Source organism: Diabrotica virgifera, chromosome 2 (assembly GCF_917563875.1).
Source record: "Diabrotica virgifera virgifera chromosome 2, PGI_DIABVI_V3a".
Taxonomy (NCBI): Eukaryota; Metazoa; Arthropoda; class Insecta; order Coleoptera; family Chrysomelidae; genus Diabrotica; species Diabrotica virgifera.
In genome coordinates, this window is record NC_065444.1 from 199,087,710 (window position 1) to 199,099,610 (window position 11,901).

Below are 11,901 nucleotides of genomic sequence, written 5' to 3' on the forward strand. Positions count from 1 at the left end.
GCGGTTGTTGAACAAAAAACCGGTTTTCGGTTATACCGGTTTTTTACTTACGGTTTAACCTGACGGTTATAACTGGTCAAAAAAAGCGGTTGTTCCAAAAACCATTTTTCGGTTTTTTTAATCAGAAGCAAATACTCGATAGGTTATAATGTTAATATAATGTTATATGTTACATATATTTATATTGCAATTCAGTTTGCTCAATTTTCCTCCCGAAAAATTCCCCAACCAATTCAACCTATAAAAATTTTCATGTCTATCAAGTTAGCCCCCGAAAATTAAAAAACATTGTTTTGCTTATGTTTTTAAATTGTGCTAATGTTGTGCTAATTTGTGCCGATATTATTTTAATTTGTGCTGATACGAAAACTCAATTACACTATGATTAAAATTCGGGGGCCAACTTGACTCTCAGCCCCCGGTTTTTTTCAAGAATATGAATTTATTTTCATGTTACGCAATTGTGCTCGATGTATCTTAAATTCTGCCGTTGGAATTTTTGAAAATGCTTCAATGTTACGCATTTTATTTAACATTTAAAGCTCGGGGGCTAACTTGACTCTCAGCCCCCGGGTTTTTTTAAGAATATGAATTTATTTTCATGATACGCAATTGTGCTCGACGTATCTTAAATTGTGCCGTTGGAATTTTTGAAAATGCTTCAACGTTAAGCATTTTATTTAACATTTAAAGCTCGGGGGCCAACTTGACTCTCAGCCCTCGGTTTTTTTTAATATGAATTTATTTTCATGTTACGCAATTGTGCTCGATGTATGTTAAATTGTGCCATTGGAATTTTTGAAAATGCTTCAATGTTACGTATTTTATTTAACATTTAAAGCTCGGGGGCTAACTTGACACTCAGCCCCCGGGTTTTTTTAAGAATGTGAATCCACTTTTGTGTTACACAATTGTGCTCGATGTATGTTGAATTGTGCCGTGGGAGGTTTTGAAAATGCTTCAACGTTACGCATTTTATTTAACATTTAAAGCTCGGGGGCCAACTTGACTCTCAGCCCCCGGGTTTTTTTTTAAATATCAATTTATTTTCATGTTACACAATTGTGCTCGATATATGTTAAATTGTGCCATTGGAATTTTTGAAAGTGCTTCAATGTTACGTATTTTATTTAACATTTAAAGCTCGGGGGCTAACTTGACTCTCAGCCCCCGGGTTTTTTTAAGAATGTGAATCCACTTTTGTGTTACACAATTGTGCTCGATGTATGTTGAATTGTGCCGTTGGAGGTTTTGAAAATGCTTCAACGTTACGCAATTTATTTTACAATAAAAATTGCCGTAACAGCTACAATTCAAAATTCCAACGGCATAATTCAAGATACATCGAGCACAATTGCGTAACATGAAAATAAATTCATATTCTTAAAAAAAACCCGGAGGCTGAGGGTCAAGTTGGCCCCCGAGTTTTAAATGTTAAATAAAATGCGTAACGTTGAAGCATTTTCAAAAATTCCAATGGCACAATTTAACATACATCGAGCACAATTGGGTAACACAAAAATAAATTCACATTTAAAAAAAACCCGGGGGCTGAGAGTCAAGTTGTCCCCCGAGCTTTAAATGTTAAATAAAATGCGTAACGTTGAAGCATTTTCAAAAATTCCAACGGCACAATTCAAGATACATCGAGCACAATTGCGTACCATTAAAATAAATTTATATTCTTAAAAAAACCCGGGGGCCGAGGGTCAAGTTGGCCCCCGAGCTTTAAATGTTAAATAAAATGCGTAACGTTGAAGCATTTTCAAAAATTCCAATGGCACAATTTAACATACATCGAGCACAATGGGGTAACACAAAAATAAATTCACATTTAAAAAAAAACCGGGGGCTGAGAGTCAAGTTGGCCCCCGAGATTTAAATGTTAAATAAAATGCGTAACGTTGAAGCATTTTCAAAAATTCCAACGGCACAATTCAAGATACATCGAGTACAATTGCGTACCATTAAAATAAATTTATATTCTTAAAAAAACCCGGGGGCTGAGGGTCAAGTTGGCCCCCGAGCTTTAAATGTTAAATAAAATGCGTAACGTTGAAGCATTTTCAAAAATTCCAACGGCACAATTCAAGATACATTGAGCACAATTGCGTACCATTAAAATAAATTTATATTCTTAAAAAAACCCGGGGGCTGAGAGTCAAGTTGGCCCCCGAATATTAATCATAGTGTAATTGAGTTTTCGTATCAGCACAAATTAAAATAATATCTGCACAAATTAGCACAACATTAGCACAATTTAAAAACATAAGCAAAACAATGTTTTTTAATTTTCGGGGGCTAACTTGATAGACATAAAATTTTCCCATGTGCTTTCAAATTACCCTAAAAATGGGCGAAAGTACCCCAATCTGGCATCTCTGATTCGTCGCTCGTTGTAGACGGCGTCGGTGTATATTGCGTTGTCAATTGGGATATTCCCAAAACTCCCAAATGTGATGATCCTACCGATCTACCGACATGTCCCTAGGATCTATCGAGTTTAAAAAATATCCAAATGACATATTTTACTTAAGAGGAAACAGTAGCGATCAACAGGTAGCGAAAACGCGTTCCAAGATTGCGGCTGTAATTTTGAATATTTTTTCGAGATATGTGGCACACCTATTCGTAATATAATAAAGAATGGCGGTACAGAGCCCAATTTAAAAAATATATTAATATGTGGAAATTACTCTGTAATTAAATACAATATTAAAAAAACGAGCCTGTACCGCCACTAAGAAGAACAAAAAAGTACATTTTCTTTAAATAAACTTTTTTATCCGATGCCTAGATTTTGTGTCATTTTGGAACTACTAAAATTTTTTATTTCATTAGTAGTTCCAAAATGACACAAAATCTAGGCATCTGATAAAAAAGTTTATTTGAAGAAAGTGTATTTTTTTGTTCTTCTTAATGGCGGTACAGACTCGTTTTTTTAATATTGTATTTATTTACAGAGTAATTTCCACATATTAATATATTTTTCAAATTGGGCTCTGTACCGCCATTCTTTATTATATTACAAATACGTGTGCCAAATATCTCGAAAAAATATTCAAAATTACAGCCTCAATCTTGGAACGCGTTTTGGCTACCTGTTGATCGCTACTGTATCACCTTAAAAATAAATTCGATAAACCAATTCATCATTTATTGCCATCAAAAAATTTCAGTAGGTAGTATTTTTTAACACGTTTGTATAATACCTTTCATTTCCTAAGAATTATGTATTATTTAAAAATTACGTAATGGAGATTCCTAATCGTATTTCGGTATTCACATTTCATACAAGTCTCAAAGTACTCAAGTATAAACAATTTTTAGATGATTTTGGGAATATCGATTTCAAGCAGATCACTTACCTTTTTATGGAAATATTCATGTGTTTCATAAAAGCTGATGTGACACTTTCGTCCAGTTCTTTATTAGTAAATAAAAGTTGAATTATGGTTGTTTGGGTTAATAATTACTTCGCATATTATTTATAATACATATATAGTAGGGGAGCAAAGTATGCTAAATGTGCAGTCACTCGAGCGCTTTGAGGACCTATTGGGTTGTGATTATTAGGTTCTAAAACCAAAAAAGTTAAGTAAAATTTTCCATTTTAGTGGGGACTTTCCATATTTTAATTTAATTTTCCATTTCCAACACCCGTTTTCTCCGATTATAGCGCCACCTATCCGTAATTAGAAAAAACGTTTCGAATAAAAGTTGCTTATTTTTACGCAAAGAATCCAAATCTGAAATAAAAAAAGGAGTTCCTATTTAAGATTTTAAAGTAACCCCCCCCCCACCTCCGTGGGGGTCGTGTTTGGTACCATTCGATAGATTTCAGAAAAAATATTCAGAAATTGTAGTGTATTACCTATAAGAAGTTACCGTTAAGCCGGGTCCAGACTATGTAACAAAACATGTTAAATAACAAAGTTTTGTAACTTGTCACAAAATTTTAAATAAACAAGTTTTAAAACACAGTGTTTTATAACATTTTTCTGGTTATATAGCATGTTTTATGTTATCCAACAGATGTCGGTAAACATCAAAGAAAGTTATAAAACCGCACCGCGACTGATCTACACCTAAAAACATGTTATTGAAACATTTCTCTGGCATAGTACCTACGCGAGCAGCAACCGTTGGAGTCATATCGCCTTGTTCATTCTGGAGTGATTGTGCTAGATTTTTCTTTGCTCTGTTCACGTAGGGTTATTTACGCGATGAAATTGTCGAAAGAACTGACTACTCCTTTAATTGAGCTATTTCGTAAGTAACGAGTATTATGGGACTGCTATGGGATGAGCTACATTTATTGATTTAAAAAACAAATAAAAAACACGATGAATAGACTGAAATAGAAGTGAAAATAGATACAGAAACTGTAGTTAAAACTAATGCACGTACGCCTATAACTCAAGCCAACAAAAGAAAAGCAGTACGCGGAACCTTAACAGCAAATCGGTGCAAATCAACTCTAAATTTGACATAAATACTATTCTCTACAGAGCAGAGTGTTCAGACATAAAACCTGTAACATTCACTTCATTCGCTACACAGATGCAGACTGCTTCATCAGCTACTCAAACAGGCACTCAATCATACAATATATCTGAGCCTTTCTATTCCGTCTACTACACCTACATCCGCTACTTCTCCAGCTACACCAATTCAAACAGACAGTGACACTCAATCATGAACAGGTGAAGACGATAATACTGAGGAATTAAATTTTACAGAAATGTTATACTTCCTCTCTGAAACAATGAGTAAAAAGGTTAAAAAATATACTTTGCTAATAATATAACTTTTAATCTTTCTCTTACTGGAATTGCATCTCGAAATGTCTTTCCTGCCTATTTTATGGCCGATTTCATTTATAAGAAATTCAAAATCAGAACTTTCTATTCTTAAGAAGTTTTTAAAACTGCCATCACATTTAATGTCTCCTGTCGATGGGTCTATGTTATCTCTTTCCAGATCAGCTAAAAGAGCTGTACCACTACCTATATTTTGCTCGAGCTGCTAATGAAGGACACATCCAAAATATTAATTTAACACGCCGGTGTCGCCTCCACAATATTACACAAGCTGCTGTTGCTATGAAGAGATCCTCCATACTTATATGACGCAATTTTATATACTACCTAACCTACCAGCTATCCATCTAAAATGCTGCAAAATTTATGCGCATGTTGTTGTTTTGTTTTTTGTTATATAGTCTGGATACTCATGCTATATTATAACAAGTTACATAACAAAGTTGTACAACAAATAATTTGTTGTACAACAAATAATTTGTTGTACAACTTTGTTATTAGCATGTTTTGTTACATAGTCTAGACCCGGCTTTAAAAGTTCCCCGTTTCAGGAAAAAATATTGTCTAAGAGCGATAGCCTAGTGACCTAGTGGGTAGACCTCGGATCTCGGATTCGTAAAGCAGAGGTTTCGATTTCAAATCCGGGGTGTGGATCTCCGATTTTTTTATTTATTGTTACTGCATTCATGTCTGTAGACAATGTTGCAATCTATTATGAGCACAATAAAAAAATATAGTAATAAAATAATAAATAAATATTTAAAAAAAAAACAAGAAAAAAAATACAATCACTGGAAGCGAAACTAAACAATACGGAAGAAATATAACCACTGGATTCGGAACTGGATATGGAACTGGATAATATTAGAAAACTGATATTATAATATGTAAGCACTACGAGCCTAGTAGGCCCATGGCTTGATGTACTATTCTTTTCCACTTCCTTTTGTCAGTCGCTTTTGTTTCCCAGTTCCTTAAGTTAATTCTTCTCATATCTTCTCTAACTCCATTACTCCATCGTGACCTCGGTCTTCCTCTTCGTCTTTTCCCTGCCAATGCACTAGATAGTACCATTCTGGGAATTCTAGATGGAATCATCCTCTGCACATGGCCCAACCATCTAAGTCTTTGCGCCTTAATTACTGCTAGTATGTTAGGATCTTGATAGAGCTCAGTTAGTTCCTTATTTGTTCTTCTTACCCATTGTCCATTTAAGTTTTTCCCACCGAAGATTTTGCGCAGTATTTTCCTCTCCCAAACTAATAACAACTCTTGATGTTTTTTTGTTGTGACCCATGTTTCAGAAGCATACGTTACTATCGGCCTTATTACGGTCTTGTAAATTCTTAGTTTTGCTCTTCGTGATATATGTTTACTTCTTAACAACCCATTAAAAGCAAATATAGCGCGGTTGCCCGACATAATTCTCTTTTGTATTTTTTCTTCACAGTTAGGATCTCTTGTGAAGACAGTTCCTAAGTACTCAAATCTCTCAACTTCTTCGAATTTATACTGTGTTCCCTTCGCTGTTGTCATTGTTATGTATTGCCCCCGAACGAATTGCTTATTTGTCCATTCCATATACTTTGTTTTTGCTTCATTTATATACAATCCTTTGGTTGCTGCCCTCTCCTCGAGTTTCATGAGTGTTTCTATAAGTTCTATTTTGCTCCTAGCCAAGATTACCAAATCGTCTGCGAATGCCAAGCACTGATGTTTTTTGTGGTAGATCAGACCTGTTCTATTAATGTTTGCTTCCTGTATAACCTTTTCTAGTAATATGCTAAACATTATAGACGATAATGGATCACCCTGTCGCAGTCCTTGTTTGACCTCAAAGCTTTCTGTTATAGTATTGTTTATCTTGACTTTATCATACTGATAGATCATACTGATATTGTTTAAAAACACTAATAATATTGATATAAAATGTTAATCAATTTTATTTATTGTTATAAGAATCAAAGGTAAATATGATTAGGCGAATGAAGCCTTAGGTTTCGCAGTCAATATCCCAACCACACACACATGTTGCAATCTATTTCAATACGGTTTATAGTACAAACTATACATTTAATATCAAAATAGTGGGATATATTTTTTTAGTTGAGGACACTTGGTCACATTGCATTGTTTCAGGATAAGGTGAAATATCTTCAATAAATGGAAAAAAGCATGTATGTCATATATTATAATACTTTCTATACTCTTAATATGCAGTCTCGTATAAATTTGTAGTGACATGATTTTAAGTATAAGAACAAGAAGCTTGCAACAATTTTCAGAGAAAATAGAAAACTAGAACTATTTTAAAATGATTATTCGAAATAAAACATATGCACATATTCACTGTATTTGCCATCTAGTGGAATAACTGTAAAATTAAGTCAGTAAAAAAGGTACATTAAGTTTAATTAAATTAAGTAAATCATCTTGTATACTAAAATTAAGGTTGGAAAATTGTCATTTCAAAATGAAAATCGACAGGGGCAACAGTACCTATACTAAAATACACTCTGTATAGATAATTATGTCAATGTTAATAATACTGGATAGAGAATTGAATATCCTTTCAAATGAGCTAGCACACGCCCCTCTTCCCTATTTAAAAATAAGGGGTGGGGGAAATGGAAGGGAGGGGGTTGACAAATGACAGATATGTATGTACCGTAAAAACTGTGTTCCCCTTAGATCAAAAGTCGGGCTTTTATATTTATATATTAAGTTCAATATAAATTTCACATAACTGAACTATCACTGTATCCTCCATTTTGATTATTATTGTTCTCAACTAACGCTATTTTCAAAATTCTTGCTTTCCTATCCATCTTTAACGTAAATTATTAAAAAATATAAAACTATTTCTTTATTAACGCTAGTCTCCGATAAGGCTACCGTGATTTAATGCTGAGGTACTAAAATGTTATAAAATTAACAAACAGTACGAGCAAGAACAAAGAGTCCACATCCTTCTTATAACTACAAGTGACTGAAACATCGAAACAATAATAATTCTTACTGTGTTATACAGAAAAAGGCAGTAGAAACGATTAATCTCATATTTATCGACAACACTGTATGGTCCTCACTTGATGAGCTGTAAGGAAATATACACGTAAAGTTGTCCTCATTTTGTGCGCATAACGAAAAAGTATATACAGTCTCACTTTAATAGCTGCGTATAATGGCCTCACTTGGGTGGCAATATACTTGAACCATACGGGTCACACATACGTAATTTTTTTTGTGTATACTCGTCATTTTTTAATTGCTATTTACTTGTCAAGGTCACTATGAAGAGTTGAAACGATTATGTCTACGTTTTCTACCGGTCCTCACTAAGTGCGCGTAATGTCAGGACCTCACTTTGATATCTGTGCATAAATATATATATATATATATATATATATATATATATATATATATATATATATATATATATAAAACAAGGCTGAAATATTGGGGTAGCAGCAATCTCAAAGAAAACTCTTTATAATAGTTCCAAGCTTTCGAAAATGTTTATTTTCATCATCAGGGAAACTACAATCATAAATAGACAGTATTCAACAAATAGGCTAACTGAAATCAATATTAATTGCTATCTTTGTGTTACCAAAAATCCTCGACACCTGGTTTAGTGAGAGGAAACTATGGTGTTCTGGATTTTTGGTAACACAAAGATAGCAATTATTATTGATTTCAGTTAGCCTATTTGTTGAATACTGTCTATTTATGATTGTAGTTTCCCTGATGATGAAAATAAACATTTTCGAAAGCTTGGAACTATTATAAAGAGTTTTCTTTGAGATTGCTGCTACCCCAATATTTCAGCCTTGTTTCCTAACTGTTCAGCAAATATTATATACCTGTTATATATATATATATATATATATATATATATATATATATATATATATATATATACAGAGAGAGAGAGAGAGAAAGGGAGAGGTTCAAAATTATGAAATAAATTTATTTTCTCGAGAATAGACCACATTGCAGAAAAATCCCGAAACAGGTCGATTTTTATTTTTAACCGTCAACTGGTATTGTGGGACAAAATTTAGTTTGACAATTTAACCAATATTGCAATCGGCCCACGGCACTAACCAGCTACGAATTCTTTTATTTTCTACAGTTGATACGTCCATTGTGAGTGCGGGCGACTTTTTTCTTGAAAACTTAAGTTTTCAAATAATTTCAAGGTAAGAAAACCTAGACTATTTTTTTTAAAGGACGAACATAAATAAGTTGGAAAAAAAGTATTTATGCAAATTGAGGTTTTTTAAATATGTTTATACCCCTCTGTGGCTCAGTGGTAAGAGTGCCAACCTTTTGATCGAAAGGTCCGAATGGTCATGAGTTCGAATCTCACCAGTGTCAGAAATTTTTCGTTTATTATAAATTAATAAATGAAAATAGTTTCTGTCCTTGTGGGATCGGTACTCACCGGAGGGACCGCAGACGTCGGATACAATTAGCGCCTCTTTGCAAAGACAATGACGTTGTCTTTGCAAAGTAACAATACACTTACTCAACACACACACTACACATTACACTAGGTACCTACATAACTGCAACAATTCACTGTACCTACCATGCCAATGGCCATTAGTTGTCGAGACATTAGCTAAATAAAACAAAATATATGTTTATTATTATTTTGTTAGTTTTTGTGTCAACGTGCAAAAAATGCAACTTTTATGTTTAATTCATAATAGTTAAGGTATGTATATAATCTCTGTATCCTAAACGTTTAGTTAATAAAATAAACTAATTACATTACATATTTCGCACATTATACATATATGTAAAACCGTGAAGGATTTACAGTCGCGGGTCACCATTGACCCAACATTTTTTTTTTTTTTTTATTTGCTAAGTGCTACAATCTGGTCTTTGACCAATGAGTAACTTTTTATCTATCCTATCTTACTAACTACTTAATATCTAAGAGTCACCCTTTGATGTCTTCTTAGTTGTCTTTATTATTACTGGCGCACTTTTTGATTGCGCACTATCACACAAAGCGCTGCTTTTCACTTTATCACGCACTACACCAACACGTTGCTTGCACACTAGTCGCGCAATGCTCCGCTATTAGCTTTGTCGCACACTACACCAACTCGTGAGGTTTGGTCCTCTTCAGTCTTCTTTTCTGGTTTGAGTTTTCCAGGAGCTGGATGGCCTCAATATTTTCGTGGAGAAGAAGTCTTTTTTCATGACTTTCTGCGTGTTTTCGGATTTCTTTGTCGACGGGCTCCATTCGTAGATCCTTGTGGATATCGTCATTACGGATGTACCAGGGTGCGTTAACTATGCCCCTTAATACTTTGTTTTGAAAAGTTTGTATTATTTTCAAGTTTGTCTTTTTTGTACATCCCCACAGTTGGATACCATACGTCCATACTGGTTTTATAACTTGTTTGTAGATTAGCATCTTGTTATACGTTGACAACCCTGAGTATATTCCCAGTAGCCAGTACAACTTTTTATATTTAATATTTAATTCTTCCTTCTTTTTCTTTACATGGGCTTTCCAGCGAAGCTTCGTGTCTAGGGTTAAGCCCAGGTATTTGGCTGTGTTGGCATACGGAATGTCTTGTCCAATAATTTTTATTGGTGCGTACAGAATTTTTTTATTAGTGAAATCAACATGTACTGATTTGCTTTCATTCAATGTAATCTTCCACGTCTTAGTCCATTTTTGGAATTTGCTTATCGCATTGTGTAGTTTATTGGCTGTTTCTACGTTATCTTTACCTACTGCTAATATGGCGGTGTCGTCGGCAAAGGTAGCTAAACAGTAGTTATCGAATTCTGGTAGATCACATGTATAAAGGAGATATAGGACCGGGCCCAATACGCTACCCTGGGGGACTCCGGCTTTTATTTCTTTAAGTTCAGAATAAGCATCATCTTGCTTGATTCTGAAATATCTATCAGTTAAGTACGATTTAATTATGTCTGTGTATGATTTTGGAAGAATAGTCTCTAATTTATGAAATAGTCCTTCATGCCAAACTCTGTCAAATGCCTGGGCAACATCTAAGAATAAAGCTGAACAAACTTTTCTTTCCTCTAGTGCATTTTCTATAATATCGGTGACTCTGTGGAGTTGGTTTATAGTTGAGTGTTTTTGCCTAAAACCAAACTGGTGATTTGGAATTAATTTTTTGTTTACTATAATTGGTTGCAATCTTCTGAGGAGAAGTTTTTCAAATAATTTAGACATTGTGGGTAGCAGTGATATTGGTCTATAGGAAGAGGTTATATGTGGTGGTTTGCCTGGTTTTGGTATCATTACTATTTCCGCCACTTTCCACAATGAAGGAATATATTTTAATCTGATCGCAGCATTAATTAAATAGGTCAACTTGACAATTGCTTTTCTTGGGAGCTGTTTTAATATTTGTCCTGTTATTAACAATTGACCCAACATACCTTAGATTTTATTGTTGTTTGTTTGGGTTTATATGACTGCGGACACTAAATCCATTCGCCAATTTTACTATTTTTTATTTTATTAGTCATTTCTTCGTATCTTATCCTAAAACTAATACTAATATAATAAACAATTCTACTAATAAATAATTATTTTTGTATTTTTTTTAATCATTTTTGATATATTTTTTTATTTATTTTTTCTAAATGATGTTCTCAGAGTTCCACAGCAAAAACTGCAACATTCTTCTTTAGCCCTCTACTTAATTCGAAAGCTATTTTACTATGGACTGTCCAAGTTCGTCATTCATTTTTATCTACATTTTTTTTTATATTTTTTTAATTACTATATATTTCTTTTTATTTTTTTTATATATCTTTTTTATATTTTTTCTTTCTTTTTTTGTTTTTTTTTATTTTTTTTTAGTTTTTTTAATTATTTTTTTATATGTTTTTTCTTTTCTTTTTCTTTTTTTTTTCTTTTCTTTTCTTTTTCTTTTAACATATAACAATCTACAAGAAATACTTACTCTATATTTTACAATTACAATTTAAGCTTAATATCTAAAATATGTTTATTATTTTCTAATGTTAATAAATAATTTAAATTAATGGGATGGTGGACATCAGTCAA